Here is a 7,339-nt window from a genome sequence, read left to right as displayed (position 1 = left end):
TTGATCAATAGATGGTTACGATTTCCTGACCATGGACATTGGATGTCGTTGATAACGGGATCACATCATTAGGAGAATGATGTGATGGACAAGACCCAATCCTAAGCCTAGCACAAAGATCGTAGTTCGTATGCTAAAGCTTTTCTAATGTCAAGTATCATTTCCTTAGACCATGAGATTGTGCAACTCCCAGATACCGTAGGAATGCTTTGGGTGTACCAAATGTCACAACGTAACTGAGTGGCTATAAAGGTGCACTACAGGTATCTCCGAAAGTGTCTGTTGGGTTGGCACGAATCGAGACTGGGATTTGTCACTCCGTGTAAATGGAGAGGTATCTCTGGGCCCACTCGGTAGGACATCATCATAATGTGCACAATGTGATCAAAGGGTTGATCACGAGATGATGTGTTACAGAACGAGTAAAGAGACTTGCCAGTAATGAGATTGAACAAGGTATCGGTATACCGACGATCGAATCTCGGGCAAGTACTATACCGCTAGACAAAGGGAATTGTATACGGGATCGATTGAGTCCTTGACATCGTGGTTCATCCGATGAGATCATCGTGGAACATGTGGGAGCCAACATGGGTATCCAAATCCCGCTGTTGGTTATTGACCGGAGAACGTCTCGGTCATGTCTGCATGGTTCCCGAACCCGTAGGGTCTACACACTTATGGTTCGATGACGCTAGGGTTATAAAGGAAGTTTGTATGTGGTTACCGAATGTTGTTCGGAGTCCCGGATGAGATCCTGGACGTCACGAGGAGTTCCATAATGGTCCGGAGGTAAAGATTTATATATGGGAAGTCCTGTTTTGGTCGCCGAAAAAGTTTCGGGTTTTATCGGTAACGTACCGGGACCACCGGGAGGGTCCCGGGGGTCCACCAAGTGGGGCCACCAGCCCCGGAGGGCTGCATGGGCCAAGTGTGGGAGGGGACCAGCCCCAGGTGGGCTGGTGCGCCCCCCCACAAGGGCCCAAGGCGCCTAGGGTTTGGGGAGGGGGTGCTTCCACCTAACTTGGGGGGCAAGTTTCCCCCCTCTCCCCCCTTGGCCACCACCCTTAGATGGGATTGGGGCTGCCGCACCCCTTGGGGTGGAAACCCTAGAGGGGGCGCACCCCCTCCCTCTCCTCTATATATACTTGAGGGTTTTGGGGCTGCCAAGACATGAGTTTTGACCTCTCCCTGGCGCAGCCCTACCTCTCTCCCTTCTCCTCTCCCGCGGTGCTTGGCGAAGCCCTGCTGGACTACCACGCTCCTCCATCACCACCACGCCATTGTGCTGCTGCTGGATGGAGTCTTCCTCAACCTCTCCCTCTCTCCTTGCTGGATCAAGGCGTGGGAGACGTCACCGGGCTGTACGTGTGTTGAACGCGGAGGTGCCGTCCGTTCGGCACTAGGATCTCCGGTGATTTGGATCACGACGAGTACGACTTCTTCAACCCCGTTATCTTGAACGCTTGCGCTTAGCAATATACAAGGGTATGTAGATGCACTCTCCTTCCCCTCGTTGCTGGTTTCTCCATAGATAGATTTTGGTGACACGTAGGAAAATTTTGAATTTCTGCTACGTTCCCCAACACGATTTTGGTAATAAGTTAACCAGAGAGTTTGCATTGTAATCTCGGTAGTACCGATTGCTCAAACTCGGTTAGACCGATTTTGATAATGGACATACACAAAGAGATTACAATCCCATCCCGGTGAGACCGAGGTCCCTATCGGTGAGACCGGTTTGCCTAGGGTTTGTGGCAGTGGCTATGACATCTGAACTCGGTGGCGTCGGATAGAAAGAATCGGTGGAGCCAAGTTTGACTTTAGGTTTGGGTCATATGTGGATGTGAGAAAGTAGTTGAGGGTTTTTGGAGCATATCACTAAGCACTGTGGAGCAAGAAACTCATTAAGCAACAACTCATCCCTTCTTGATAGTATTGCCTTTTCCTATAGACTCAATGTGATCTTGGATCACTAAAACATAAAATGCAGAGTCTTGATCTTGAAGCTTGAGCCAATCCTTTGTCCTTAGCATCTTGAAGGGGTTCCACATCCTTTAGTCCATGCCACTCCATTCTTGAACTTGTCTGAAATATACTAAGTAAAAGTGTTAGTCCAACAAGAGATATGTTGACATTAATTACCAAAACCACCCAGGGAGCACTTGTGCTTTCACATGGAAATACTTCCAACACATATCGTCACCTCGCCTTTAGCTAGTCTCTGTTTATTCCATAGCATTTTATTTCGAGTTACTAACACTTAGCAACTGAACCAGTATCTATTACCATGGTGCTACTAGGAGTACTAGCAAAGTACACATTAATATAATGTATATCCAATATACTTCTGTCGACCTTGCCAGCCTTCTCATCTACCAAGTATCTAGGGTAGTTCTGCTTCAATGACCGTTCCCCTCATTACAGAAGCACTTAGTCTCGGGTTTGGGTTCAACCTTGGGTTTCTTCACTAGAGCAGCAACAGATTTGCCATTTCATGAAGTATCCCTTCTTGCCCTCGCCCTTCTTGAAACTAGTGGTTTCACTAACCATCAACAATTGATGCTCCTTCTTGATTTCTACTTTCGCGGTGTCAAACATCACGAATATTTCAAGGATCATCATATCTATCCCTGATATGTTATAGTTCATCACGAAGCTCTAGTAGCTTGGTGGCAATGACTTTGGAGAAACATCACTATCTCATCTGGAAGATTAATTCCCACTCGATTCAAGTGATTGTTGTACCCAGACAATCTGAGTACAAGCTCAATGATTGAGCTTTTCTCCCTTAGTTTGTAGGCTAAGAAACTTGTCGGAGGTGGGCACGAGCCTGAAATCCCAATTTCAGCCCTCGGAACATCTCATATGTTTCGCGACGTTTCAAAAACGTCTTCAGTGCCTCAATTCTAAACCGTTTAACATTACTGAACTATCACGTAGTCATCAAAACATGTATGTCAGATGTTCGCAACATCCACAGACGACGTTCGAGGTTCAACACACCGAGCGGTGCATTAAGGACATAAGCCTTCTGCGCAGCAATGAGGACAATCCTTAGTTTACGGTCCCAGTCTGCATAATTGCTACTATCAACTTTCAACTAAATTTTCTCTAGGAACATATCTAAAAGAGTAGAACTAAAACGCGAGCTACGACATAATTTGCGAAGACCTTTTGACTATGTTCAGGATAATTAAGTTCATCTAATCAAATTATTTGATGAACTCCCACTCAGATAGACATCCCTCTAGTCATCTAAGTGATACATGATCCGAGTCAACTAGGCTGTGTCCGATCATCATGTGAGACGGACTAGTCATCATCGGTGAACATCATCATGTTGATCGTATCTACTATACGACTCATGTTCGACCTTTCGGTCTCTTGTGTTCCGAGGCCATGCCTGTACATGCTAGGCTCGTCAAGTCAACCTAAGTGTTTTGCATGTGTAAATCTGGCTTACACCCGTTGTATGCGAACGTTAGAATCTATCACACCGATCATCACGTGGTTCTTCGAAACAACGAACCTTCGCAACGGTGCACAGTTAGGGGGGACACTTTCTTGAAATTTTAGTGAGGGATCATCTTATTTATGCTACCGTTGTTCTAAGCAAATAAGATGTAAACACATGATAAACATCTCATGCAATCAAATAGTCACATGATATGGCCAATATCATTTTGCTCCTTTTGATCTCCATCTTCGGGGCGCCATGATCATCATCATCACCGGCATGACACCATGATCTCCATCATCGTGTCTCCATGAAGTTGTCCCGCCAACTATTACTTCTACTACTATGGCTAACGGTTTAGCAATAAAGTAAAGTAATTACATGGCATTATTCAATGACACGCAGGTCATATAATAAATTAAGACAACTCCTATGGCTCCTGCCGGTTGTCATACTCATCGACATGCAAGTCGTGATTCCTATTACAAGGACATGATCAATCTCATACATCACATATATTTCATTCATCACATCCTTTTTGGCCATATCACATCACGTGGCATATGCTGCAAAAACAAGTTAGACATCCTCTAATTGTTGTTGCATGTTTTACGTGGCTGCTATGGGTTTCTAGCAAGAACGTTTCTTACCTATGCAAAAGCCACAACGGTGATATGCAAATTGCTATTTACCCTTCATAAGGACCCTTTTCATCGAATCCAATCCGATTAAAGTGGGAGAGACTGGCACCCGCTAGCCACCTTATGCAACAAGTGCATGTCAGTCGGTGGAACCTGTCTCACGTAAGCGTACATGTAAGGTCGGTCCGGGCTGCTTCATCCCACAATACCGCCGACACAAGATAGGACTAGTAACGGTAAGCAAATTGAAAAAACCAACGCCCACAACTACTTGTGTTCTAATCGTGCATAGAATCTACGCAATAGACCTAGCTCATGATGCCACTGTTGGGGAATGTAGCAGAAATTCAAAATTTTCTACGCAACACCAAGATCAATCTATGGAGATTCTAGCAACAAGAGAGAGAGGGAGTGTATCTTCATACCCTTGAAGATCGCTAAGCGGAAGCGTTACAAGAATGCAGTCGATGGAGTCGTACTCGCGTTGATTCAAATCGTGGAAGATCCGATCTAGCGCCGAATGGACGGCGCCTCCGTGTTCAACACCGTACAACCCGGGGATGTCTCCTCCTTCTTGATCCAGCTGGGGGAGAGGAGAAGTTGAGGGAGAACTCCGACAGCACGACGGCATGGTGGTGGTGGAGCTCGTGGTATTCCATCAGGGCTTCGCCAAGCACTACGGAGGAGGAGGAAGAGTTGGAGGAGGGAGGGGCTGCGCCAAAAGCAAGGGTGCTGCAGCCCTCCCACCCCCTCTATTTATAGGGTGAAGGGCAGAGGGGGCCGGCCCCTCTAGATCATCTAGAGGGCAGGCGGCGGCCAGGAGGGGGAAACTTGCCCCCCAAGCAAGGTGGAGGCGCCCCCTCCCCTAGGGTTTCCAACCCTAGGCACCGTGGGCCCTTGGGGAGGGGCGCACCAGCCCACTAGGGGCTGGTTCCCTCCCATATTCAGCCCATCAAGTCCCCCGGGGCAAGTGGCCCCACCCGGTGGACCTCCGGACACCTTTCGGTGGTCCTGGTACAATACCGATAACCCCCAAAACCATTCCGGTGACTGAAACTGGACTTCCCATATATAAATCTTCACCTCCGGACCATTCCGGAACTCTTCATGACATCCGGGATCTCATCCAGGAACAACATTTGGTAACCACGTACTAATTCCCATAACAACTCTAGCGTCACCGAACCTTAAGTGTGTAGACCCTACGGGTTCGGGAATCATGCAGACATGACCGAGACAGCTCTCTGGCCAATAACCAACAGCAGGATATGGATACCCATGTTGTCTCCCACATGTTCCACGATGATCTCATCGGATGAACCACGATGTCAAGGATTCAAGCAATCCCGTATACAATTCCCTTTGTCAATCGGTGCGTTACTTGCCCGAGGTTCGATCGTCAGTATCCCAATACCTCGTTCAATCTCGTTACCGGCAAGTCACTTTACTCGTTGTGTAATGCATGATCCCGTGACTAACTACTTAGTCACATTGGGCTCATTATGATGATGCACTACCAAGTGAGCCCAGAGATACCTCTCCGTCATACGGAGTGACAAATCCCAGTCTCGATTCGTGCCAACCCAACAAACACTTTCGGAGATACCCGCAGTGCACCTTTATAGTCACCCAGTTACATTGTGACATTTGGTACACACAAAGCACTCTTATGGTATCCGGGAGTTACACAATCTCATGGTCTAAGGAAATGATACTTGACATTAGAAAAGCTCTTAGCAAACGAACTACACGATCTTGTGCTATGCTTAGTATTGGGTCTTGTCCATCACATCATTTCTCCTAATGATGTGATCCCGTTATCAATGACATCCAGTGTCCATGGTCAGGAAACCATAACCATCTATTGATCAACGAGCTAGTCAACTAGAGGCTCACTAGGGACATGTTGTGGTCTATGTATTCACACATGTATTACGGTTTCCAGTTAATACAATTATAGCATGAACAATAGACAATTATCATGAACAAGGAAATACAATAATAACCATTTTATTATTGCCTCTAGGGCATATTTCCAACATTACTCCCCCTCCACCAACAATCATCAATCCATGGCTTGTCCGAAACAACGGGTGCCTCCAACTAACAACAATCTTGGGGGAGTTTTGTTTGCAATTATTTTGATTTGATTTTGATCTTTCGATCATGGGACTGGGCATCCCAATTACCAGCCATTTTTCTCATGAATGATGAGCAGATTCCACTCATCGTGAGAATAACCCGCCTAACATGGAAGATACAGACAACCCTTGTTGAAACATGAGCTGTTCGAGCATACAAAATAGAATTTCATTTGAAGGTTAAGAGTTTGGCACATGCAAATTTACTTGGAATGGCAGGTAAATACCACATATAGGTAGATATGGTGGACACTCATGGAAGAAAATTGGTTCAAGGAATTTGGATGCACAAGCAGTATTCCCTCTTGGTACAAATATTTTGGCTAGCAAAGGATTCTAAATAGCAAGCACCACATGTTGGAGGATCTATAACAATATAACTTCTATACAAATATACCCAAGCATAACTCATTATGTTGTCTTCCTTGTCCAACTTCAACTAATTTGCTCAGGTTTGAAAAGTAATTAATGGGGCTCACAATCGTAGAAGATGTCCAAGATAGTATATTTATATGTGAAATCTCTCTTCCTAATATTCTTTCATGAATTGTTCAAGTGACCAATACAATGTTTGCTAACCTTCAATAAATTTACCACCTCCACTTCTTAGATGTGAAGTCATTACTCCCAATGCGGTAAGCATATGAAACATATATATCTTCAGATTTATGACATTCAACTCATTCAACCATTTACTCATAGGATATAAGTGAAGCACACGAGTAAATGACAAACTACTCCAAAAAGATATAAGTGAAGATCAATGAGTAGTTAAATAATTATGTAGCTATATGAAGACTCTCTCATTTAAGAATTTCAGATCTTGGTATTTTATTCAAACAGCAAGCAAAATAAAATAAAATAACATGACGCTCCAAGCAAATCACATATCATGTGGTGAATAAAAATATAGCTCCAAGTAAAGTTACCGATGAACGAAGATGAAAGAGGGGATGCCATCCGGGGCATCCCCAAGATTAGGCTCTTGGTTGTCCTTGAATATTACCTTGGGGTGCCTTGGGAATCCCCAATCTTAGGCTCTTGCCACTCATTATTCCATAGTCCATCAAATCTTTACCCAAAACTTGAAAACTTCA

The sequence above is a fragment of the Triticum aestivum genome, chromosome 5B (assembly GCF_018294505.1).
Source record: "Triticum aestivum cultivar Chinese Spring chromosome 5B, IWGSC CS RefSeq v2.1, whole genome shotgun sequence".
NCBI classification, from domain to species: Eukaryota; Viridiplantae; Streptophyta; class Magnoliopsida; order Poales; family Poaceae; genus Triticum; species Triticum aestivum.
The sequence above is the reverse complement of the archived record's forward strand: the minus strand, read 5'-3'. Positions refer to the sequence as shown.